Source organism: Oreochromis aureus, linkage group 15, assembly GCF_013358895.1.
Source record: "Oreochromis aureus strain Israel breed Guangdong linkage group 15, ZZ_aureus, whole genome shotgun sequence".
Taxonomy (NCBI): Eukaryota; Metazoa; Chordata; class Actinopteri; order Cichliformes; family Cichlidae; genus Oreochromis; species Oreochromis aureus.
In genome coordinates, this window is record NC_052956.1 from 1,331,741 (window position 1) to 1,359,252 (window position 27,512).

The following is a 27,512-nucleotide window of genomic DNA, read 5'->3' on the forward strand; positions in this document are numbered from 1 at the left end:
TTTACATTATAGAAATATTTGTAACGGCTATCAGTCATCATAGAAGAATTTTTATAGCTGACAAAATGACTATTAAGAACATTTTGTTTTAGTTACATAATAATGCTGTAGAACATGAAATAAAACATGTTGTTTATGCATTAAACTCATGGAAGCATGATTCCAGCATTTTTCTAAATCAACTAACAAATAAAGAAATGCCAGGTTAACAGATTAGATGGATTCAAACTTTTGGGAATTAACTGGTGACTAAGTCCCAGAGGTTTCAAAGGGTTGTAACAAATTCTGATGGGACAGTACGTGTCCCTCACGGCCATCAGCCTCAAACAGCTCTTTGCTCTTTGACCCATCAGTGGAAAAGTTGCAGCAGAGTGTTTACACATTGAGTACACATACACTTTGTCTCCCTTGTTGGCGCTGACATACAATCACTGCTGTTATGAAAGTTGGCAGAACGTTTCCCAATCAAAAAGCTGACTGGGCAGAAAGTCCCAATACGTGCAGTCCACCAGTTTAAATTTGATCAGGGCTTCACTGTATCATAAATTCTTGAAATATTTGTGGCCTATGTGAATGTGCACACAGATAGTAAAACTACGACTAATTTCCAGGAGTGGAAATTCATAGAAGCTCCATCCCACTGGGACAGGCAAACACTGCACACTTAGCCAGACTCTTTGGATGAGTTGATCAAGTGTGACTGTAAATGCAATAATCCTGTCTGCTTGTCAAAACCAGCAAACAGGATTAATTAGTATGTTGAACTGTAAAGAAACTGGTGGAATACAAATGCTCGGGTAACTGGGTTGGCTGGGTAGAGATGGTTGTCCTCAGTTTAAAGGTTTATGCTTCATTTTGGTTACGTGCTCAATGAGGTTAAAGAAGCATAAAATTAAGCCTGTTTTATTCATTTTAAAAAGTTTGGTTCACAGCAAACGATGTTGGTATTTTAGGTTATTACAATGGTAATGCTAAAGTAAGAAAGATTTTCTGGAAAACCAAGGTAGTGTTCGTTTGTTTTTTTAAAGCCCATTGAATCTGAGAGCTGGGTACAGGGGTACGCAAATCTGTGACACCTTATTATAATGGTGTTAACCTATATACACTTTAACAGCTATGGAACAAAAGTCCAAAACTAGACTTTCTGAACACTTTCATGTTCGTCATGGAAGAAAAACTGCGGTCGGAGAAATGTTGAAGGATTATTGGAGGGTAACGTGAGGAAGCCAGACAAACTCAAGATTGTGAAGATAATTCTGATTGAAGATGATGATGCCATGCTCTGCTCTCTGACATAAATGGTTAAACAGGCAAATTGCTCTTAGTGCATATGTGATTTGTGTTCTGGTTTTTCACTGTATTTTTTACTCTATTTTATTTTGACCAATGTTTCTAAGAACTACATTTGGGCGTGCATTAATAGTTTGTCACAATACACCCAGGTAGAATCCCAGACAGACCCATAGATTAGAGTAAATCCTCCTGGCAGGCTCCAAGAAAGCTCCTGTAGACAGAAGACTAAACCATGAATGAAATTATCTGCACTAATTGTACAATGTAGAACACAATAGTGTTGGCAAACGCTAAGAGGCTTACTACCACTCCCACAGCTTGTGCTTCGATGTGCTCTGGCTACAAGACCGCCAGTATTGCTATGGACTTAACAGATGGCTTTTGTGCATTTACAAAGGTGTAGGTGTCATCACTGTTAAACTCTGGTTTTTGCAGATATTTCATGTTAGGTTTGAAAAACAAAGTCAGGAAAGTAGTACACGTTCACTGCAAAGCATCCTTTGCTATTCAGTTAAACAGGCAAAGTCTGCTCTGTAGCACAAACACATTCGCTGTGGAAAACATCACAAGCCCAACATCATTTCTGAACCTCAGCAGAAAGACATCTTCATTAGTGTTGAGCTCCATGCTTCTCCCTCTTCTAGCGCTGAAAATCTCTCAGATCTCTCTGCTTTGGTTGTTATTCCTGCTTGAAGAAGATCAAATGCGTGATACACATGCAAATCAAGATATGATTTGACACATTGTGAAGTGGCCATCTATAATGCATTCGCCATCGGGGTTAGAGTGTGTGGGTCCTAATGGCAGTTATTTCAGTGTGCCGCTCTCACACAGCAGCTCATTTCTTGTAATGCAACAGGAGGAAGGAAAGCATGTCTCTTTGCAGTGAGACTGATAGACAGGGGCATGGGAAAGATGGTAAAAACATGAACTGATGAGATAACTGGGTGTTCTCAGGTTTTAGTCATCATGCTTAATAACACACCAATGTTCAGCACATGTATGCCACTCAGAAAAGATACTGCTGTGATCTAAAAAAGGGAACTGCTTAAAAAATTCTGTTTGTTGTCATGTCCTCCCAAACACAGACGAAAGACGTGGATGTGTAACCCATGAGCTGCTTTGCACGAGGACAGCGGCACATCCAGTTTGGACCGGTGGGCTGCCGAGCGGCGTCTCTGTACATCAGACGTCCTCTGCCAATCCCAGTGATGCTCGATCACGCGGAGATCCCTGGAGCTGCATTGAGTTTTTGTTGTATATATATTAGAGTGCATGCTGTTGATGAAAAGGGAAAGGCCACTGCCATCAGGAGTGCCTTTGCCATGGAGACTGAGCTTGGTTTGCAATAACATTTAGGTGAGTGGTACGTGTCTAACTATTCTTATCTGCAGTACATGCAATATCAGGACCCAGCGTGTCCCAGCAGCCCAGTGCACTGTATCAAGAATACCAATGTTGTTCTCTATATTAGGCAGGCAGCTATTTTCAACTATTTCAAAGAAACACTAATAGCAGAGCCGCCCAAGGCACGTGGACAACAACTAGAGCCCAAATTCCCGTTTTCTTCCTGACCCGTGTGCTACTGTAACATGTGGATTTTCCCAGCGTGGAACTATTCTCTAATATCTAATATAATATGGGATTAAATGTCTATGTCTAAATAGTAATAATATCAGAATGCAATGATATGCAAATCTAATCAGTAGCTTTAAAAGGTTAATTGGCAGCAGGTCAGTAATATGATTGGGTAAAAAAAGAGAGAAGGAGCGTTTCTCAGAGGTAAATTGCAAAGACTTTGGATATCACATCATATTCGTACGACATCATCAAAAGATACTGGATGCCTGTGATCTTCTGGTCATTGCCTATGGTTCAGATTTGATAGATTAGATTAGATGAAACTTTATTAATCCCTCGGGTGGGTTCCTCCGGGAAATTCAGTAGGAGGTAGAGCTGGCCATACTCTGACTGGAAGGTTGGTGGTTCACTTCCTGGCTGCTCTAGTCTGCATGCCAAAGTATCGTTGGGCAAAATAAAGAACCCAGAGTTGCTCTCTGTTACATTAATCCAAGTGTGAATGAGGCATGTTGTACCAAAGGCTCAACCAGCGTAGAGAAGTGCTACATAAGAACCAGTCTGTTTATTATTGTAGAGTCAAAGCAAGGCTAGCAGGAAGCCAATCAATTACACCATCAACCAACAGCTGATGGTGTAATTACTCTATACCTGAAACACTGTGTGATTAATGTTTATTTCTATGTCTATCACATCAACTAGACTTTTTTTAATGGGGAAATTGCCTTGTTACAGGAGCACGAGAAGCAGGAAGAAACAGTTAATGAGAGATATATTAGAAAAATACAAATAGTGTACAATAAGCCAGAATACTAAACTATGTACAGATGGTTTCTATATAGAGTAAAATACACGAACAATATGTACATATACCACAGTGAGAGTGATAATAACACACATGTATTTTTTAAACACCTTTATCCTGTGTGGGTATTAAACAGTCTGAGTGCTGTCAAGATGAAGGACCTACGTCATAAAAGGTCTTCAGTAATGTCCTGCACACCTCAAAAGACCTCAGCCTGTCCAGCAAATGGAGCATCAGTGTTATCTGTTATCACCTGGCAATTTGCACCAGTCCAAACTGTGGAGAAATTCGGTGGAGACCTATCGCACCGATATCGCACCGATAGGTCTCGGCTTTCTCCAGAAATCAACCAACATCTTGTTTTGATACGCTGGTGCTGATGTGCATGTTGTCGAGTTACACCAGATGACAGTGAGTGTGTGATAACCTTCCTATGCTCAAGATCGTTTCGCCTCAGGTCCACATCCAACGAAGCCCGTATCCTGCTCTGGAGGTGGCAGTTGGTGGTGTTATAACTGAACTCCGATGAGTAGAAGGTAAAGAGGAAGGAAGAGAGCACCATCATCTGATACCACCTCCTCAGACACAGTGCTGAAGCCTCATGTGGTCTGTTTTTGAGGAAAGCGATTTATGAGTTAAGACAAAAACATTTTTATTGCCTCTTTAAATTAAGCACAGTGTGCAGTATTTATTTAGAGAGGGAAAAGATCACCATGTGGAATAAATGACATTTTGGTGACTGTGTATGGCTGACAAAAGTAGCACACATCTGAAGCACAGGGAGTAAAGCTTGATGCCTGATAAGACATTTCCCTGATCGAGACAGCATCAAGGGATTTTATAGGTTTTCAATCATTACATAATAAGATTCAGGCTGTGAAGACTGTTGATTCGTGATGATTTAATCTCATTTACCAGGAATCTGGGGACCAGTGAAGAGAGATAAGAGGAAAAACTGTATTCTGCTTGCTCGAGGCAATGATTTGCATGCGTTCCTCTTGTTACAGTAACATTGATGCATGTGGAAACAACAGGCCAATTTAGGCAGCCTAGCAACAGCACTGCAAGTGAAAGCTACAGAAAGGCATTTGGCTGTCACTGTCACTGGCTGCTCGACTAGGAACAAATCTCCCAGTACTCCTCGTGATTTCCTGCCTTCTTTGGACTTTCAGTTATGGGTTTATTTTTGAACTTGCAATCATAAAGTCACTGATGTTCAGAGGTTACAGTTGATAATAGTATTACTCCATTATATTTCAGGTTAAACGTGAACACCTATGAAGCTCAACTTCAGAGTTGCCTTATTTATGTTACATGACTTTTCCTTAAAAGTCCCTCCCCTTTCCATGGTGTCTAGCTCTTCGAAATCTTGGTGAAAAGAAGAGATTGTGGATTTAAATCTGTCTATAGGGATGAAAGTGTTTTACTGAAAGCAATACTTCTGTTAAACCGCTGGAATTAGAGCTGGAAGTCTGCCCTTCAATCACATTTTGATTGTGTAATCGAGGCAAAACTACAACGAAAAAAGAAGGAAAAAAAAGTCATCGTCCACCAAAGTCCAGTTATATTAGGTCAGCTTAAAGATAGCAAAGTTAGACAGGATAAAAGGAACAGCAGTGCACTGATTAATTAAGCTTTTAAATGTGCAAACACACTAATGCTTCAACACATACCCATGTGTGCCTCAGAATATGATGAAATTGAAGGTCTCATGAAAAGACAGTGCTGTCTGTTTGCACAATTAAAGGCTGTCAATGAATCAGCGTGCTCCCATCCCCATCTGTGCATCCTATTTCTAATCAATCTATTAGAGTTCACTTGACCTTTGAGCTCACGCTGTGCAGATACTGCATGTGCACATATTCACAGATTCTCCATTTCAATCAGGGCGAATTTTCTTTTAAGCACCTCAGTTTATTGATTTTTTCAGGGTGAAAAACACAAAGAAAGCAGTGAGTGCTCACAACACAGAGCGTTATATGCGTACAAAACTTTATAAAGTGGATTTTTAGTGTACAGGCAGAAGCATTTAGACACTCATGAACAAACATTAGAGAAAAAACGTGAAAGGAAGAAAATCAAATGCTTCCTAGGACTCACAATTACACATAATCACACGTAGACACCAGTAGGTGGCACTGTTGTGTCATGGGAAAATAAGTGTGGGCCCCTTGCACCTTGCTATTGTTCACTGAACGCTTTACTCATTTGAGTTTGTAATTTAGACCAAAATTAAAGCGCAGCCGCTCCTCCATTCATTGGTCTACTTTACACATCAAAGTCAAATGAGTTGAATGCTTGGAAGGTCATGGAATGACTCACGCTCCTATCATCAGTTATCATCTGTGTGCTTTCTGTGCCACAGTCTCGGCCAGGGAAAACACATTAAAGGGAGGATCTGCACAAAACGAGAGAGGCTTTTAAAAAAAACTTGGACAGTGTAAACAGGCCCAGCAAGCAAACAAGAGCCAAAGCTTTAATCTGTCTCTGCAGAGGAAAAAAAGGCTGCGCGTCTATCACAGATTAGCGCCTAATTTCAGTTTGCAACAACACTAAAACTAGCTTGTTTATTCAGAGAAATATAAAGTCCAAGATCACAGCATGGATAGTTTAAAAAATTCTGTTTCAGGGTGTAGTTCTCACAAAAGAGGCACCCCGGACTCCTTCTTCACACAGATCTTTGGTATTGTTTGCCGCTGCCAGGACAGAGACACATCAACAACAAAACCCAGCGGTCCCCCAGTACACAAGAGTCACTCGCACAATCCACTGAGTATACAGCGCACAGCGGAGTGGCATCCACTTAACATGCCGAACGACTGGGTACAACCTCGTTAAATGTGCATCAAAGCCAACAAAGACGAGGCAGAGAAGCCAGGTTGACAGAAGGAGGCTGCTGCTGCATCAAAGACAAACAATGAGGAAACTGATCATGTGTATTATTTATGCTGCCTTCACGCACAAAGCCAGAGATGTACAGTGAGCAATCGAGCACCTTTTAATGTTGAGGCCTCTGTGGCAGAAAGGGGATAAACTCATGTTTGTATGCGCAGTGCACATGTTTGTGATGTCTTATTACAGTAAGCTATGCTGACAGTCCAAAGCACATCGCTCGCTAACTGTGCTGACCTATACCTCTGGGCTTACATGTGAAAACATGCACGTCTAGGAAGCCATCCCGAGTGGTGATGGCTGCCATTTAGACGCGTTTGAATTTGCTGTTGGGCGCCACGACCCTAAAATCGAAGCGCATCTTTGCAGTTGACAAATGGGATTAGAGGCAGCTTGTTTCAGTGGAGAACCAGCTGTGTTGGAGGATTGAGCTCGTCTGTGTCTCTCTTTGTACTGTATCAATCCAGGTCAGTGGTAAAACAGCAGCTGTGTTTCATTATTATTCCTTTGTCGTCTTGCATCAGCCCTGCAGAATCACGCTGCTCTCTGTGGCTCCTTGATACATGTGTTGACTGTTTTTTTACACCTGCAGCTCTAAGGTGTGTGGCAGCGTGTGGCTGATCCATCACATCTAACATGGGCTGAAATTGCTGCGGGGCTATTAGACACACACACACACACACACACACACACACACACACACACACACACACACACACACACACACACACACACACACATATATAAACACAATATACATACGCATGACTCAACCACCTACCTGAATGATAGCAGCAATCGCCAAAGGTTTACAGGATTGTAAAAGATGCTCTGCAAAAGTGAACATCTCCAATAGACAGTCATCATGTGCTGTGCTGTGACTTTAAACTTACTGAGCAAAAACATGCACTGAATGTCTTCAAGCAGAAACAACAGCACATTATAAGCATCATGGAACGCAATGAAAAAAAATTAAAAAATGGCTGCCATCCAATTAAAAAGCAGTGAAAAGAACACAAAACAGCGGGACAAAGATCAGAGTGTTTAGGAGAAGCAGACCCAGCTGGAAACGAATCAGGAGAAGCAATCAAATTAAACAAAAGAACAAAATCAAAAGCTACACAATCAAGTCTGTATGTGATTTTATATACTGCTTATAGGTTTCTATATAAGATAAAGTCACATGTTGAATAATTAATTTCGTCCCCCGTTGCGTAATTAATACACGAGTAACACAAACAAAAAAGCAACACAAACACAACATTCATTGTCAGTGCAGAGCATGTTTACATTAATATTCACATCCGTATGCCAAACGAGCGGCTAACGCAGTGCTGGCCGGCTAATTGGTGAACTGCTACATGCTCTGTTATCACATCTATTACAGCTATTCTGATTTATGGTGGGTTCAGACAATTTAAAAAAAACATTTTAATTAATAATAGTAATATGGCTGTAATTATGCCAATAGCTTTCTACGTTCATTTTAACATTATGGACGATACCTCAGAAGGTTTATGGATGTGAATATTAATTGAACTCTGGTGATTCAAATCATTTGTCTCCTTTCTGTTTGTCTTGAATTATGACCAAAAAAAAGAAAGAAAGGTCTGGTAATCCATCGCTCTACTTTACTTGAAGGGTAATTAATAGTAAGCCATATATCACAAAGTAATCAAGAATTTCTTGTAACAATCTCGAAATCTCAACTACTCGGTATGTATTATTTTATGTCTCATTGCCGGTTAGGTGTTTTTAACTCCTTAGACTAAATGAGTTGTTAATATGCAGACAGATGTCAGATGTTAATGAGAGTTACTGCACTGTCATTAAACACACAGTCCTATCATAATTTAGCATAGCTTACACTCAGTGATTTAGAAATCACTACTTATCAAACATTGTGCCATACATCACCATGAAATATGTCTTCACTCAGTTTGGATTTACTTATTGTTTAAAGCTGATTAAACAAAAGCTGGTTAGTGATTTGTTTTTATTTGTTTTGTATTTTATAATTTGATGTACATTTTTGCAACAAGGAAGAAAACAAATCTGACAGTTTCACAATTTAAGAACTGGACCTTTATGAAATTTTGAACATGTTAATGGTGTAATAACTTATGAATGAACGAATGACGCGCGTTCCTCATTCTAAAGCCAGTTACTTTAGCTGAGTATGAATAGGTAAAGTAGGGAAACAGCTGGGCTGGGTCTATCTGAAGTTAGCAATCATACACATTATATGAAAGATGGCCCCGCCCCTCCCTGAGCCTGGTTCTGCCGGAGGTTTCTTCCTGTTAAAAGGGAGTTTTTCCTTCCCACTGTCGCCAAGTGCTTGCTCATAGGGGGTTGTGTTATTATTATTGGGGTTTTCTCTGTATTATTGTTGGGTACCTACCTACAATATAAAGCGCCCTGGGGTGAAATGTGTTGGGATACAGTGCTATATAAATAAAATTGAAGTCACACAATATGACTGTTATGCTATGTTATGTATGCTTGTAGCCAGAAATGACCGTGACATGACTAGAGTGTGAAGTGCTAATTTTTCAGCAGCTAATAGGCAGCTTGGTTACAAGTTTATTCATAAACTGAAACTGTATGGGTGCATACACCAGCCAATAAGATGCAAAGTATGAAAAAGATATAAGAATAACACAACATTTTTAATTTCTTACACAGTCCGTGAGTACCTGGAGTAAACAATATATTGTATACAATGTATACAATATTAGTTAAATAGTGAGCACAAAAAATTCTCCAAAGGTCACCGACAGCACAAACACAAGAAGTCTAACTCAGTGAGTCGAACTGCGAGTAGTGAGTCCAGGCGGACAGCCGGTGGTTACAGCTGCCTTTCACTTAAAGTGGCCACATCCCAAATAATGCATGACTTAAGTCTTAATGCATTTTAAACAGGTGAGTTGTGTTAAAGTGGTTATAAAGGGGTTAACTAGCTATAGAGACTGAAACTGCTTTATGTACCAGGCTGCAAACATCCCTTTTAATGCTGTTAAGTTGGACTTTTTAACATGGGAGCTTTTAGAACCAGCTTCAAGTGGCCATTAGAGAGTGAGTGGAAACTTAACAAGATTGAATGATTTTCTATCCATATTATCCTTTTGCTGGACGCACCGGCAGCTATCACTGAACCACTCTGATGCAAAGAGAAGTCTTTGTACCTGCATAATATGAATTACAGTGCACATTTTGGATAAAAAGTCCACCACATCGCCAATCAGCACGGTGGACCATGAACAGGGCAGGGAGGGCCCACAGGAAATCAAAGTATTTGATGGGAAATAAATAGGTGTGAAAATTGGTGATAAAAAAATTGAATTCTGAAATGATTTTCTATTTATTGGCTGTTTGACAAAGTGGCAAAACAAGTGTTAAGATCCTTTAAAAGTTAAAGTCATACATTTGAGCAACAAACTAGACTTAATGCAGTGATTATAATGATAGACTCATTACTGTGCATATCACTTTACTAACGTGTTGAAATAAGTGGGGAGGGGCGGGTGCCACCCCATGCCTTCCATCTGGACACGCCCCTGTCTTCTTTCATCAGTGCTTTATTCTTCTGCAGTTGTTGACTCACAAACACATCTTCTTCTTCTTCATGACACTGTAAGTGCTCAGTGATACATTGTACTCAGCTGGTTGTGGGAGGTGAGCCACTGGCAGGTAGACTGAGCCAGTTGGAGCTACTTTCATGGAAGTATTGACGTGTCATCCATCTGCTTTTGTGCTTTTCATACCACCAGCAGTGCATTTCACACCCACCTGACATCGACCCTTCAGGCAGCTGGTGTGGGCTGTGTAGCATGAAGTTTGGCTTTGGAGTTAATCATGAGGACCTTACTAGTAAAGTTCCTTACTGTAGCTTTAGCTAAATGTCACACACTTTTTAAATGTATATTTATATATACTTGTATGAATTTAATTGCTCCTTTGTTCATCATATATTTCGTCCTATGTTTGCTTGATTGCTAACATTTAGCAACGGTGAATGCTGCCTCTTTGTTCTGCCTCCACTTTTTTTTTAGCGCTGAGCTCTAATTGAGACTTCAACGTGCATCGTTTGTAAGGTGAACTCGGGCCTTTTCCTCCAACACTTAGACGCTGTGGTTGCAGTTATATAACATCTACAGGTAATATCACCATAAAGACTCGCATCACTCTGTACTTGCTGTAAACTGGTACATTACAAGCCCACTATGGCCTCCTCGGGGAGTTCACACAGAAGCACAGAGCTGTAAAAAATTACAGCCGCTGATTTGATCCTCAGAACTCTGAATGTACAGCTTTGGACTTGCTGTGTAGCCACGACTTTGGGGAAAGCAAAAAATAGGTTGTGGAAAAATTTCATTGCATCTTCTCCTTTTTCCTTTTTCCCCTCAGCTTACCTTTAACCCTTCACATGAAAACACAAACTGAGCTGAATGCTTAGAAGGAGCCAAGGCCTGGTTCTCTGGTTCTAAGAGAGGAGGCGGCATGATGAATAGACAAAAACGATCTTGTTCTCATGTCTCAGAGTGGACTATAATCAAGATTAATGTTTGTTTTTGATCGCTCGCCACAGTCGAAAACTCAGAAATGTTGCAGAGTCTATGACAGCGCTGGTATAGACAGAGTGACACAGAGCGAAAGAGAGAATCAATGGATCATCTATTATGTCCAGTGCCTAATGAAAAGGCTCTGCTGCAGATGAATAAAGTGCTGCCAAAAGGAAGTCTTCAGAGGCCTTTTCTGTCTTTAGCTTGATGTCATGATCAGTTTAATACGCAGGCTGCTTGTCCTCCACTATTGACCCACTCCTTAATGGCTTTCCTTGTACAAGCATCATTCAAGCTGCACTTTATTGCTGTTGTTTTTGTAGTCGTTCATTCTTTCTTACAGCACTTATCCTTAAAGGTACCAAAGTGCTCTCTATCTATCTATCTATCTATCTATCTATCTATCTATCTATCTATCTATCTATCTATCTATCTATCTATCTATGTAACTTGGATCCTTTGAGATTTGCTAACATTATGCATCATTATGAAACATCATGAGATTTTCATACAACTAACAAAAACAGAGAAAGAGAATTGAATTAAAGGTGAAATAAAATATAACACCTGGGTCATTAATTTATTTATTGAGGAAGAGGATCAACTGTTGCACATCTGTGGGTGTGCGTGAACATAGAGGATTAGCAGCATTTGGCAGGATTGAAAGAACCGGATTTTCTTTTCTTTTCCACTTTCTTCAGTTAGTGGAATGACAATCAGGTGTGGGGGTAGTCTGTTTTTTAATTTAAAGCCCAGGCATCTATCAAACTCTGATCACATAGGGAGGGAATAATGGCAACAAAAAAAGAAAAAAAAATGTAGATGAACAAAGACCAAAGTGTGTAACAGTCTGAGATAAACCTCCCTTCAAATAAATGAGACTTTCGAGTAATCTGATGTCCGTTTTGTCTTAATCCATCATTGATTTACTTGTAAGTCATCCCAGTCCTTACAAATAATATTTTGCTATTTTTTAGTGTCACCACATCATTTGAACTTCATCATTTATGTATTTATTTATTTATCGGCGGCTAATTGCAACGCACACGTCAGTGTCTCGGACTTTTTTTTCATTCGGACTCTTTGTGGATTTTTCCGTCTGTGTTGTTCGGGATTGTCAGTATTGATTTAATCATGATTTGAGAAATCTTTTTTGAAAAAAAGGGTCCATTTTATCTCAGGTATTCAAAAATATAAAGACAGTGCTTCTAAGCGTGCTTGTCAAATGTGTCCAGATAAAGCAGATTAGTCGGATGTGAAACTCCCAACTTGGTGTCTCATTTTTGCTAATGGGTCATTTAGTTCGGGGACATCCTCGGGTTTTTCGAGGCTTTGTGCAGTCCGGACTTTTTCAGTGCGCACAGTGGGAATACTTTCCTCACCTTAACCTTGTGCTTTCAATTAAACTGTCATAGTTCTTTCTTTGCTATCAAGAGGTATTGCAGAGAAAGCTTAATGCCACATTCATAAAACACAAGTCCTGGGGAACAGATCTATGACTTTCAAATGCTTTGGCACTGAAATGGCTGCAAGACATGCTTTGTGGTTAACACTAATGCCTTCTGGTGGAAAACTTTCCCATCCATTCATTTTCCTAACCGCTTAAGAAAACCTCCCCTGCTGTCATAGGGTGAGAGATGGGGTACACACCGGACAGGCCATCGGTCTCACATCCACACCTACGTCCCATTAGCTGAATCAGCATGTCTGATTTTGAGAGGAAACCCACACAGACACAGACAGAGATGCAAATTCCACACAGAAAGGCCCGAGCCAAACAGGACGTTTTCCCCCAGAACCCACCGTGCCTCCGTCTTCTCAGAACGATCTGAGCCTGAATCTGCACATCTGGGTTCATTATCTACATTATATAAATATATGCATATGTGTGCCACCTGCAGCACGAGCCCATAAATCAGTCATCCAGTGACGTCAATGACTTTTGGGACAGCGAGGTGGCGAGACACCACATTGCGCCCTTGTTAAAGTGCACTTTGCAGTTTATGCGTCTGCTGGCACTGTGAACTATGGCCTAGGGATTTATAACAACCTCATTACCGAGCCATCATAAAACCCTCATGTTTATAAATGTTAATGTTTGTGATTTATGTTTAAATGTCATTTATATGTCGCCGTTAAAAGGCATGTTAATGAGGGAGGATGACAAAGAGGCGGGACGTGAAAAGACTGATGGACACACACAGACGGGAACATTGTGAGGGACTAAAAAAATGAATTTTCCGGGGTGACTTTTATTCCTTCCATCCTATTGATCTTCACTTTATGCTCTGCAATTTGTCAGGAAGGCTGCCTGTCCCATGTGGCGTCTCTGCAATCAGTTAATTATGGATATCTCTCCTTTAGCCACAGTCAGAACTGCCACTTTCTGTTGTGCCAGTTTGTGGGCGCTGCTGACGATTCCTTGTTATGGTGATTAATAATTTGATGTACAGAACTGTGTGTGTGTGTGTGTGTGTGTGTATCCCACTTCAGATGGCGTCTCACAGATACACTGATAATATCTGTGAGTGGAGGAGTTGGGGAAAAAAGGGAGAGAGGGAAGGTGCGTCCCCTCCCTCTGCTTCTCTCCTCAGGAGGTGACACACTTGCACATCAAAGCTGAAATGTAGCTTATTAGTGTGGCAGAGTGAGGCCGGTGGTACGGTTCAAATGCTCTTGCTCGCTGTCAATTACACTTTTGGAGATAGATACGTATTTAATCTAGGAGAAATATGATTCATCAAAGCAAACAAAGCACCTCACATTCGCCCTCCTCTCCCTCTCAGATGTAGAAGTAAGCCGGAGCTCCTCGATTAAGCCAAATGTCATCACACGCACGTCTTATCTTAACGTAACACAGGAGGAATCTGACAGTCTCACGCCGCTCCACGTGAATCAGAACCTGGTTTTAATGATGAGCTCCCACGGCAAAGCCAAGGTTGCTGAAAGTTTGAATGTGACCGACATGATGGCCAGGAAAACACAGCGGAAACGTATCTACAGCTAAACCGAGTTTATTACCCGGAGCACAAAAGGTAATATGTTCCAGATCCCTGGTAATAGATGTCATTTCAACAGTTTCAACAAAAGCTGTGACCTTCTGGGTTGCCTGCTTTTTACTTCCTCCAACTCTGGCCTGACTGGCAGGGATTGCGTTCCAGATTTTGGCCTCGGTTCCCTCAGCTCGGATTGATCTCCATCTCTCCTCCTCAGCCACACATTTGTGCTCGTAACGCTCATCCAAAATTAAAATTTGGACTATAGAGCAGAGGCAGGGCTGCGCAGAGGTGAAATGAGATGACAAAGCAGGAAATACCACAGGAGGAACACCAGCTAATCAAAGCACATAGCCAGAAAAAATATTCTTATTAAAGTTGCACTTTTGAAACTTTTATATCAGTGACAGAATCAAAAAGTGACTACGTGTAATGGGAAATGCAGAGCTTTCCACCTGACTGTAAAGTTCCTCTCAGCTGTCAAACGCTTTTTAGCATCTTTCAGCTAATTATTTTGGTTTTGACGCTCACAGCTTTGTTGTTTGTCTTCACTCTCGCTGCTTTACTCGTCAGGTTTTTAGCAGCAGATGCTCCATGAATAAAGAAACAACAAAAACTAGCCTGATAGCAAACAGCAGACAATCAATAACTACCCAACATAGTGGAGCATTTAGCAGCTTAATACTTAAAGACCCAAAGGAATATGGAGCCAAAAGGAAAGAGAAAATAGTTTTGGCCATAAACATGATTCAGAATAAATTTTAATGTTGCTCCTTATGCTGCTGGATGTGTAATTAGGCAACATTTTCAGACTGTTTGAAACTGCACCAGAGTGGCTAAAGACATCAGCTAATGGAAGTGTAAATGTGCCCTTGATCAAACAATCCCTTTCAGGAATAGAAGAAAGTAAGCTATTACATTTAAGCCGAGGACATTAAAGAAATTGTAGTTTAAAGTGGCATTAATGGATTTTTGGTCATTTGGGTGCAGATGTACTCCACAACATGATGAAAACACTTCTGCGCACATACAAAACAACTGTGGAGTGAATTGTTGAGCTGTATTGATCATAAATTACATTATAAAATCTTTTGAGCAGTATATTCCATAGATTTGTTTTCAAAATAAGAGCATGTTTTATTTAGACAAATTCACTAAAAACAGCTGAGATGAATCAATCCTCTATAATACTGTACATATCAGACTATAAACGGTTCAAAGTTACCAACTGCACAGCTACCGTTCAGTTTCCTTTTAGCTCTGTTTTGGTCTCCACCAGAATAGAGCCGTGATGGCTGCAGCTCAGGAAGTAGAGCAGGTGAGTTAATCATAACCTCCCCCAACCGATAAGTCAAAGTATCCCTGGGTGAGAAAATGAACCTCGAGTTGGTGTCTCTAAAAACTGTCTGTGAAGGTTCTCAGTCATCCAGGTCATCGTAGACTAAGGAGTTTGGAAAGACAAGCGTCTGGACTTCTTGAGTTGCTTGAAGACGTTTCACCTCTCATCCAAGAAGCTTCTTCAGTTCTAAGGTCACTCTTTCGAGGATGCCAACGTTCACATTTTGGACAGAGAGGACAGATGGTTTGAAAGAGGAGTGAAAGAAGCCATTTACGTCCACTGTGAGCGACCATCTTTGAACAGAGGCGGTGGTTTACGACACCAACTGTCTGCCATCTATAATCCAGTTTTGAGTTCCCTCCCCAGACGCCTTAACGCCCACTCACATCCTGGGCCATCTGACCTCAGGAAATCACATGATATGGTGGGGCCAGGTTTCACAAGGACCCACACCCGCTTTCACACCTTGGCTCATGTGATTAGGTAGAGGATCATCAGGGGGTCCTTTGTCCCTCTTTGGGGGGAAACTCCCACTGGGTTTAAATCTGGGACTCTCCACCACTGATCCTTAGAACTGAAGAAGCTTCTCGGATGAGAGGTGAAACGTCTTCAAGCAACTCAAGAAGTCCAGACGCTTTTCTTTCCAAGCTCCTTAGTCTCTAAAAACTCTTTGGCATAGAACAAAAGCACCCGTATGTGAGTGAGGCTTGTAGTAGTTTAATATATAAGTGCCATTTTTACCAACTCTCACAGGAAATGTACGGCTCCATAGCCTGCTCCCCTGTGCTGACCAGCTAGCCTGACCTAAGAGACTACGAAAGAGAGCTGAGAGGAACTAAACAGCTGCATGGAAACCCTCCACCAGAGAGCTCTCCTTCACATCAAACACAATTATCGATTGACTGATAATATAAAAAATATTGTTTGGTGCAGTATTAAGTTTCATCCATATTTGGCTTTAACATTCAGCTGTAGTGGTTGCCACTTGGATGAACCTGTGCAGTCTTATTTTAGAGTGATTTTCTTCTTTCAGTCTGGAGTCGAGAGCCAAAAATCTCCCACAGCGACTGCATCCCTTCATATGCATTCCCACACATGCTGAGTGCTCCGACTGCATATCAAGTTTACATGGAGATGAGAAGGTAGCACATAGAGACTCACACTTCACCGCTGTAATATTTTGAGTGAAAGCAAAAGTGAAGAACGGCCACAGTGTGTTTTACCACATGTTTGAGTTTCAGGTGGCAGAACACTGTCTCAGTATGAATTACATCAACACTACTGTGAAACTGAATACAAAACAAAATCTATTCTGCATTTGGACAAGACTGACAAGTTGAGGGACCTAAATCAATGCAATAAAGGACACCTTGCAGCTCTAAATGAGCATATAAGTGCGGTAACAGTCATTACGTTGTGGTGATGGCGGTTAAAAACAAACATTATGCTGCTGCGTTTCCTGGAATGGATTGTGCAATAGCCTGTTAGCCCATAAATTTGTGGAACATGGAAACAATAATTAGAAAAGAAATAGTTTAGTTTGGATAACACTGTGTTATAGTAGCAAAAACATGGAAAGCAATGCAGACCGTAACACGGATGCTTTGTTCAGCCGCACTTAACATTAATCATACAAAGCCCGGTCTCCACGGCTCTGTACCTTTGTACCTCTGGGGGCTTATTATTGGGCTTTTTTGAGGACTGGAAAGCTGCACAACTGCACCGTTTCTCCTAGATTTTAAATTGCAATATCTGTAAATGACATAAAATATTACATTTACTTTTAGATTTTAAGGTGCCAGTGTTTATTTAGGCTCAGTGAAAAAGCATCTAATGTATTCAGTCTCCGTCTTGTGCATCAGTGGCACAGCGGTGCAGAGGTTAGCACCACCTGGGGCTTTAGTGCCCTGCTTTCCTCCAAAGCCCAAAGACGTGGACGGTAGGTTAACTGGTGTTTCAAAGTTTGCCTTAGGTCCAGATGTGAGGTCAATGAAGCTTCAAGCTGCCAGTGAGACTAGAATAGTGCTATTATACATATGCCAGTTCTTTTTCCACGTGTATGACCAAATACTGTAATCAGTCATTGGACGCTGTGCCGAATTTCGTCCCCCTCCTCTAACCAAACAACTGCTTTGGGCTCAGTTAAACATAAACTTACGATAATGAGTGTACAGCGTGAGCACGTGCAAGTCTCTGTTTATATTTTTTGCCGTATGTTCGACCTTAGCAGTGTGTCTCTGTACTCCAAATGATTCTTTGTCCCCAAGCTGAAGTGATCCTGCACGTAGCTGCTGCTTCCAACCTGCAATGGGTCTGCGTCGGTGTCCTCATGAGACAAAGTGGCCCAGCAATGCGGCCCAGTTGCGCTTTGCAGAGACGATCCGAACAACCGGGAGATGAATGAGCCGCGAAGTTCTCGTCCCGGTGCTGACAACCGCCCACAGGCTCCAGAGAGGCTCCATACATGATTGCCACTGGCAGTTACAGCGCTCCCTTTGATGAAAAACCTCGGTCACCTGACAACGCTTTGCAGCTCCGCTCCTTTCTTGTTACTTGTTTTTTTTCTTCCCTGTCCTGATTCAAGCAAGGAAGCAGATTTAGTTGCAACACACATGCAGGGCTTTTGTGGAGCTGGATTGTTTTGGAAAAGCTGGATGTATTTTTTTTTGTGAAGTGGTAAAACATGAATTAAAGATGAGGCTGGAGTTTTGCTATCACATTGTGGTTCTGGCACTGAATAACAAAAAGCTGGATCTCTTCAAATTTCTTCAGATGCCATTCACATCGCATCCCACTGCATTTTACAACAGCGCAGCTTATTTTTATGCCATGTTTATATTGTCCAACACACCGACCCCTTTTCGTGGACAAATAGAACAATGGGCCCAATCTATACCATGAAAAGCGAACTTAAAACACCAGTCGCCGGTGCTCCCGCTGTTGTCATAGCAACCGTGGCCAGCAACTCGCCAATCTGCTCCACAGAAGGAGAGAGAGAAGGACCAAAAACAAGCAGCCATAAGTAACATCAGCTGGATAATTAAAGGCAAGAAAAAGACGCTCAAATCTCACACGCAGGTCTTCCTTTTTCTTTTTTACATTTGCACACTGTGGGATCTTCACACAGCTAAAAAGCACAACCAGAGAGTCATTCTCACTATAATGCATCATCAGAGGACGCATGTGGGAGAATATTTCACGGATAATTGAGCCGGTGTGATGCTGGGCAGTGTCATCGTCGGGGGAGAGATAGGGGAAGGACTCCGGAGGAGAACAATCAGAGAGGCTTAACAAGCTCTCGCTGGCTTCTCACATCAGCGTAATTAAACCAAGTTGGTGGAACAGGCAGCCCTTCTGAACCTTTCAGGAAACGACAAGAGCTGTACATGTATTTTTAGAGGATTTTACAGTTTTTGGGGCGTGCTCGTTTTCAAATTTTAATAAAAGTTTTCAGGGTCAGTATGAAACCAACACTCAAAACATACATATTATATATATTTTGTTTAAATTACAGGCAGACTCGCCCTATATTCTGTTTTTCACCTCTTCAACAAATAAGGTGCATAAACAGTCAGGACTAATCACACTGTTGGGTGAAAATAGAGGATTAGAAACCGCGTCCAAGGAAAAACAGTTTGCAATACCTCATTCAATTCAACATATTTTACCATTTTCTGTCATCTGCCGATACCCCTGGGCAGAGATGTAGCCATGACTTACTGTGGGTCCAAGAGAGGTGGAGTTATTTCACAATGAGATAAAGAAAAAGAGTAAAGTGGTTTGTTTCTTATCATTTTTAACAGCTTGTGGACATGGGAACTGCAAAACCAAAGGAATCCCCTAATGGTACAGTAAGGAAGCCCAAACGAACACAGAGGCATAAATGCAAAGTGAGTGAGCCACACAGAGGGAGGCAGTAATAATAAAACCACGCATGCATCTACAACATGGGAGTATTTATAATTTCCTTGTCAGCCTCCAGTTGATTCAGTCTCAGTACTACATGGCACTGACTTTGCTCCAAAGAGTTATTTCACAATATACAGCTGTCAAGCTGGATTTTTCCATTGATATATCATCTTTAAAGGAATTCACACAGTTAAACATTTTGATAGAGGTGGGGTTTTTTTACCCCCCACCCCAAGTGTGTGTGTGTTTCTGTTTAACATTTCAGAGTTTCTAAAGAAGAGAATTCCCCGATGATATCAGTACCTGCTCTGTCATAGCAAACTCTTATGATTGGCTGATGTACATGTCAAGGTCAAGATGGCAAATAATATCATCTTTACCATGACTTAGTATCCCAATATATCAAGTATATCAGTTTTCTTAAATGCGTATCCAGCCTGAGAGATTCAGGCCTCTCAGTGATTTTGTAAAGCAAGTAATGATCCACCCTAGTGAGCTAATTTAGCTTGTGTTGCAGTCGCACTACAGAAAATTGTGAATGGAGACAATAGCTTAACCAAAATTATTGCAACTGTACAATAGTCTTCTTAATCTTGTTGCCTTTAACCCTCTGTTTGTGTGCACTCCCACCCATGGTTGCTTTGAAGGTTGGGATCAGGTTGGTGACTGTTTGACAAATAGCATCCCAGCTGCTGCAGGACGGCAGTTTAACTGGAAAAAGACAGGCGGTCAGGAACGTCGCTTTTATATATTTGAATTAAAGTCCTCAGAGACTCCCCCTGAAGAGCAAGGGCTGTACTAAAACTTTGATGTTTTTAATTACAACACGCTGACGTCAGCTTGTTATGGCATCAGTGTGACATCGTAGGACATCTTATTGAAAAAATAAAAAGTTGTACAGCTCTCTGTCCCTCTTTATCGCTTTCATAAGACACACTACTCTATACAGTTTCTTTAACTTTTTTCAATGTCAGCTATAACGTTGGTCACTAACAGTGAAGCTCAACGTCAAATGTGCAGCCACCCTACGTACAGTACTCATGTCCCACATGATCTATTATATTCTTTTTGTGAAGTTGTAAGATCTCTTTATCCGTTACTGGTAACTACCATCACCCAAAAACGGGAAAGTCATGACGCCAGCTGAAATCTATCAGTAATTACAAAACAATCCTCACACTTAGTGCAAATTAATATCAGCTGGTTCAGTCCCAACCGATCGCTTATAGAAAGGTCTCTCATTATGATGGTGTCACACAAGAAACATCTCCTGATGGGTAAAACCACTGAGCTCTCTCAAGACCTTCACAAACTTTCTGATATAAAACATACTGATGGCATTGGTTACCGAAGAACTGCTGAAGGATCCAGTGAGCACTGAGGTTCATTTCAGCATAAACAGGCTTCGCACTAGATTTCAGACAGAGAGTGAAATGAATTATCAGAGGAGTTGCCTACGAGCTAAGGAGCTTTGTGGAGAGCTACAGAAGGACCTGGAATCACCAGGTACAATTGTTTCAAAGAAAACAATAAGTAATGCTCTCAGCCACCATGGCCTGTATGCACACTCACCACACAACACTCCACTGTGGCAGAAAAAGCACATTGAAGGGCGTTTAAATTTGCTAAACAATATTTAGTGAAGCCTGTGAAATACTGGGAGAATATAGACCCAAATGGAACTCTATGGATGCACCGAGAAAATGTACCGAGACATACTTGATAAAAATCTGCTACCATCTACCAGGTGGATGAAGATGAAACGAGGGTGGACGTTTCAACAAGACAATAATGATCCCAAATACAGCCCAGGAAACTCAGTTGGTTTTAGAGAAAGAAAATAAAGCTGCTCGAATGGCTCAGCCAATCACCTGCCAGTCTCTATTGATTATTCCCTTTAATAAATAAGTTTTATCAATGAGTAAATAAGTCCCCAGGGACGTCATTTGGAAGAAGCAGCAGTTTTTAAACAAATATCCCAACCATGATGATATTCCCATAAACCAAAATCCTCTTACCGGGCATTGCTTCATTTGGAATGACTGGATCTCGACAGCTTGCACCGCTTCATCCAGAAGCTTCTCCTTTTTGTCCTGGGGTGACTGCTGTGTTGCTGGCTGTGATAGGAAGATGGAAATACAGTTTTTAGTGCTTGTTTGATCTTGTAGTCTTTTCTTCATGGAACGCTGCAGAAAAAAGGAAGAACCGAAGTTAGAGATTTCTCCAATTGTCTGAAAAGCCAAGAAAAGAGACAGAAAGAAATATCAGTGCGAGGGGAGTTTGAAAACATCACATTTCGTGCTTCTTTTCATGTCTAAATAAAACATTGATTTAGATTTGCATAAGCTTTATGATTTTGGTTACGCAAAACCTCGCCAAAAATTTAACGTAAATGACCCATTAGGTGGATGTTTCTACTAATGAAGTTTAACGCCCTTTATCGTCCGAGTCTTAACAACGTTTCTGTGGCCACAACAGATGCAAAAATCACATCTGTGAGTTTGGCTGAAGAAAACATGAACCCCTGTAGCTCCATCAAATCAACCAAAGCTAATCAGCGACAAACTGAAATCAGAGAGATTTCGGTGTTTATGTTGGGCCTGTACACTGTCATACGGTCATCGATACATGTTAAAAGCAATAGATAGGTGTCCTGTTTGATTGGTCGGAGTCATGCCACAGCAGTCAGATGCTTAAATTAAAATGGTCATGGTCCGGAGTCTTTTTGTTTTCTTATATCACTTTGTGGTGTTTTTATGGCTTTGTCTTTCATAGTTCTAGTTTCCTCAGTTACTCTTTGGCACTGTAGAGATTTTCTAGCCCTTAGGTTTTGTCATTGTGCCAACCTTGTGTTCCTTGTGTTCCATCTAGTGTCCTAGGTGCTACGTTCATGTATTTCCTGTTTTACTTTGGCAATCTGTGTCCTGTGTCAGTGTAGTCTGTTTTGCTTCCTACCGGTCTCGTCTTGTCTGATTAGTCTCAGCTGTGTTCCCTGCCGTTTCCTCCATAGTGTGTGCTTCCCTTTAGTCCTCATCGGATCGTCTGTGTATCATCCCTGGTCTTCAGCTCTGGTTTCAGGTTTCAGCTTGTTCAGCTCCATGCTTCCAGTTTAGGTTTTTTGCTGGTTTGTTTTGTAGTGTTTCTTTTCAGCCACCAATAAAGGCTTGTTTTCTCTTATACCATCCACATTGTCTGCGTTTGGGCCCACTTCTCTATAACTCCACACATCTGCCGCCGTGACAAAAAGTATGACACAGCAAAGTGGAAGCCTACGCTAACAAAAGCTAAACCCTGTAGTCTCACCTATTTGTCTCAGAAATCTTTTACATGATGTTTACTGCAGCATTTATCTGCACAGATAGTACAGAATATAGGAGAATGATGAGAATGTTTCAAAGACAAACAAACGTTTCTACTCGCTCTGTAACTTCACTCAGTCGGCTGCTAGCTAGCTAGCTGAATTAGCTGCTTTTGGATGCTAAGCTAGGCCAAAGGACCATTCGCACCAGTGATGTTGGAAAAGTGACACATTGCAGATGAGTTGTGGTCACTGGGAAAGGCTGACTTGATATCAACGTGTTGGCAGTCCATCTTTATTTATAAATTAGATCGCTATATCAGTTTGGGGACGTGGCCCATCACCATACAAACCACACACACACTCACACACAGCATTTACAATAGTGGGACATGGACAACTATGTCAACTTTTCCCCTGTTTGAGGTTAGAGTGTTTCGAAGACTTAATAGACTCTTACATGATACTGTGAGTTTTTTTGCACAGTTTCTAAGGTTAATGTGCGTATTCCCATGGGAAAATCTGACCTCATTGGTCTGGCTTGACATTATCTGTCAAGACTGAAAACAAACAGTTCCTTTAAAAAGTGACTATTTATTTATATGGACTTCCTTAAAAGTACAGTATCAGCCTACACAAATGTTTGATGTGTGACAGCGAGAACAATAAAAATGATTGCAACTATTGTCGGCCTTTAAAATGAGAAGCACATGGTGTTTGAGAAAGCTGAAAGACTGACAATGAAATCAAAAGCAAACAAGAAAATAAATATGAATCTCAGACCGAAACACATCAGATGACTGATTGTGGATAAAGAAGACAAAGCCAATAATTCAGTCTTTGAATAAATGAGAATAACAATAATCACAAAGCATGAATTATGAAAGTCTTGATTTACTTTGTGTATTCCTCGGGGAAGGACAAGAGTTTACTTTACGAAATCTCAAGTTTTACTTGATTATAGGAGTATTCAAAGGAACACGTTGTTTTTCTTTGTTTCTGCAGGGCTGCAGTGTGTGAAACCTTACATCCAGGGAGTCGGACTGCAGAATCGGGGTCAGACCGATGAGTGAGAAGACGAGAAATGCTGATGTTTTTAAGCGCGGATAATATCTCCGAGCTTTGGGAGGGAATCAGCGCCAATCCCCCGATTTGCTCACAAGGATTTGTTTCCACTGGATGCCTCGTACACTTACTTGCCTCGGGATGTGATTCTTAAAAGGAATTTTTAACATGTAGATTTTTAGTTGGCTGCAGCAGGCGCTATTCCCTGTTGTGAGAAACCATACTACACTGGTCCTTTAGTTTGTCTCCAATGTCTTCTTGGACCAGATTTTTTATTTCCTATAGCCTCGGGGCCCAGAGAGAATTGGCTGACATGTGAAGAGTCAACAAGCTGAGAAAAAGTTGGCCCTGGCTGAAATCTTCATGGTATTCATCTATCAACAGTCAGTTGAATTTCTGTACCTCTTTGTTTCCCCTGTGAGTGATTTTCACAGACAATAGTTGTGCCTGGCGGGTGCATAATAAATGACAGGTTGATTACACCCATTCAGAGCGCCCCAGTTTTCCACAACTCTTAATGAAAGGCCGCGGGGTTTAACCTCGAACTTTTAAGAAAATAATAGAGAACAACTGCACCCATCAAGGGGTCAATGGTGAGCTCAGCTGCAGTTTTTCATATTTCTGCAGCTGATATTTCTATGCCTATTGTAATTAAGGTTTGCTCAGCAACCAAAAATAGTCACAATACAAATGGTACAAGAAAGATGGGGTTGCATTTATTAAAGGCGGAAGTGCTTACATGCAATCCCAAGAATCACAGAAACGTATTTTCTTTGTTTGCACCAGTTTCAGAAGACTGTGTGAACCAGAAACTGCGTTTATGTTAAATACAGAAACAGGAAATGAAGATACTTCACAACCTCCACCGAAGGTGCATAAAGAAATCCAGACAGGATTCAACAAATTCTCCAGAAAATAGTTGGACTCGAGTCGGCTGCCATCAGCATTGTCCCACTGAAATCAAAGAACAGCTATTTTGCTGTACAGTGTGCTGTGTAACATTTACCTCAGAGGTTGGACGTTGGCGCTCACTACTCTCAGAAAAACGATGCTGCAGCACGTTCATACCCTGTGCATGGCTTATTTACTGAGTCACAAATACATAACAGACTACAAGTTCTACAGCTTTAATACCGTTTGCATGCACGGCCACCATCGTGGATTGTGAGGTTTGGGGTTGGTGGGGCTTCTCTGACTTTCTGTTGGATATCTGACTTGAGAGGGCGTCCTGGCCTCTGGATTAGTAGCCTCCATTTTCATATAGAGTTCAGCATCAGGATGTGGGTCATCTGCACTTGTGGGTGGGATTTTTTTCCCACACAAGAAAGCGATCAGTTTTCCACCTCACAGATTTTGTTATCTGCTTTTCTCTCATCCAGGACCTTTGATGTGTTAAACTCTCAGTACTCCCATAGCTGCATCAACAGTTTGGTGTTGATTGATTTAAAGGCAAATGTAAAAATCTCACCATAGCTCTCTCTCATTGTCACAAATTCCTAAGTCACCCTGGACGTGGCACACCATTGAACAGCTATTGTACTACTTACTGAACGAGTAAGAAAGCAGCCAAGATTTGTCTTGTTGGAAATAGAGCGGCGTGGCCGCCCTAGAAAAAGAAGGATACATGTACCCATTGCTATAACTCTCTATTTAGTATATAATCAGTTCTTATAATATAATATAGCATATAATTAGTATAATTAATAGTTCTCATGAGACTGAATGTAGCTCCATGAAGCTATTGCCCAAAAATGTAAACTTTCCTTTAACCACCACAGCTACAAAGCAGAGCTCCAGGCCAGGCCATAGCCTCCACAACCTCTCCACATGGCGAGCTAAGCTAATCGCTCCAACTCATGTTTAATCGACAGATATGAGCCTGCCATCAGTGGTTATGAAATGCTAAGCTATTTCTTAAAAATGAGAAACTGAAGACAAGAGGAACAGCTTCTACTTCAAATATTTATTTCAAGAAATGAATGTCCGGATATTTCCTTCTTCTTTCAGCAGCTTCCTTTAGGGATCACTCGCCTCACCTTATCCCTAACATCCTCCTCTGTAACACCAACCCAAGCATGTCCTCCTTCACTCTGGTCTTCTTTTCTCCTCGTGCCTGGCAGCTCCATCTTCAGCAGCTGTCCCTCCCCTGCACATGTCCAAACTTTGTCTCCAAGCTGATCACCATGAGCTGTCTCTCTGATACACTCATTTCTAATCTTGTCCATCATCATCGGTCCTGATGAAAATCTTCAGCTCTGCTACCTCCAAATACATTTCCTAGTTTATTAAACAATAAACACAAACTGTGAATTACCTGTCTCCTCGTCTGAGCTACAGGATGAAGAAAATAAACAACAAAAAAATATATAAAATTGCAGTAACACATGACTGATATCACCCAGAATTGCACAGAGAAAAGTCACCGCAAATGTTGCTTTTTTCCCTGCTTTCCTTTCTTTTTCTTTTTCCAGTCAGTCTATAATAAAGTGTTGCATTAAACCAGGGACTGGAAGGGTGACTTTCTACTTTTCTGGATTCAAAAGAATAGGTCTTGGACCTCCACTACCTGAGGAGCTTCCCCTCAAAGAAACTCAATTTTCACTTAAAAAGGCAGACTGATCTGCCACCCTGTCACATCGCCCTTCTCTCTCCCTCCTTTTCTCCTTCTCTCTCCTCCTGTGTCCACTGAGTTGTTCCCCCGGCTTGGACAAAGGACGATTACACAAATCTGTCACCCAGGAAATCCCGACACTTTATTTCCTTTCAGACAAAGAGCCAGTGATGGGTGATGAGTTTGTAGCTGCTGGGGGATTTGACAGACTCTGGGGGAATAATAAAGCAATTTCAGCCTGCCAGAAAAGTCAGAGGAAGGAGAGAGAGAGAGAAAAAGAAACGCACACACACACATGGAAGATATAAATCACTTGTGCGATGGCCACAGTTTTTTGGTGGAGAAATGAGACAGTTAAATTGTACAGAGAGATGAGTGGCTTGACCAGAACGTAACCGTGGTTCAGAGAGCATACAGTGGCCAAATAAAGATGTATTGTAAAGGCTGAAATACAGGTTTAATACAGGTTTTATGTGGGTGAGAGACTGGGGCTGGTGAAGGAGAGTAAAGGAGGTTTAACATGTTAGATTTTTATTTCCAACAATTGGCACTAAAGAGACAGAAATATACTGACTGTGCATAAAAGAGTTGAATATAGATCCCCCCCCCCTACATTAGCGGGCACATTATTGTAATCGGGAAGAAATATTGAAATACAGATTTTTGAACAGAATACTCTCTATCAATCTACAGTATATTTGCTATATTTATACTGAATAAAGACGTGCACCTCCCTAGAAATGTAACTACACGTTGGGTCAAAGCACCTGCAACCACTGTGATTGTTTAGTACCGCCGATTCCTCCCGTGCATGTCAGTGAGAATAACAATCATTTTCTCAGCATAATGAATAATAATCGTGACATAAATATAAAGACTCTCAAATGTCACAAATTCCTTGAGGGAGATTGGATGCGAGGAAATCTACGGGTTAAATATGTTTCACCCAGGAGGGAAAAAAGTCTGAAAAAGCATTATTTGTTTCTATCATGGCTGCACGGTGATTAACACGTAATGCACCAAAACAAGCATAAATGCCAGCAACAATATGTTACAGCAATACAATCTGCCACAATCAGGTTACTTATGATTAGGCTGTCAATTCATCTGTTTCTTCCTCTTGACAATGATGACTGCACAGATTATCCACGTGGTTCAGGTCAG

The 27,512-nt window shown here is 41.1% G+C and overlaps 1 long non-coding RNA gene across 2 annotated transcripts; it reads right to left on the minus strand.

The window, feature by feature from the left end:
* Window positions 1-3,592: 3,592 nt before the first annotated feature.
* On the minus strand, window positions 3,593-22,788 carry LOC120433345. 2 transcript variants are annotated; one of them, XR_005608504.1, is made up of 3 exons: window positions 22,330-22,788; window positions 21,393-21,491; window positions 3,593-4,284 (listed from the first exon to the last, which is right to left on the minus strand). It is a non-coding gene; the product is annotated as an uncharacterized LOC120433345 (long non-coding RNA). The 2 variants fall into 2 exon arrangements; XR_005608505.1 differs by lacking the exon at window positions 3,593-4,284 and adding an exon at window positions 7,035-7,226.
* Between the last annotated feature and the right edge of the window lie 4,724 nt (window positions 22,789-27,512).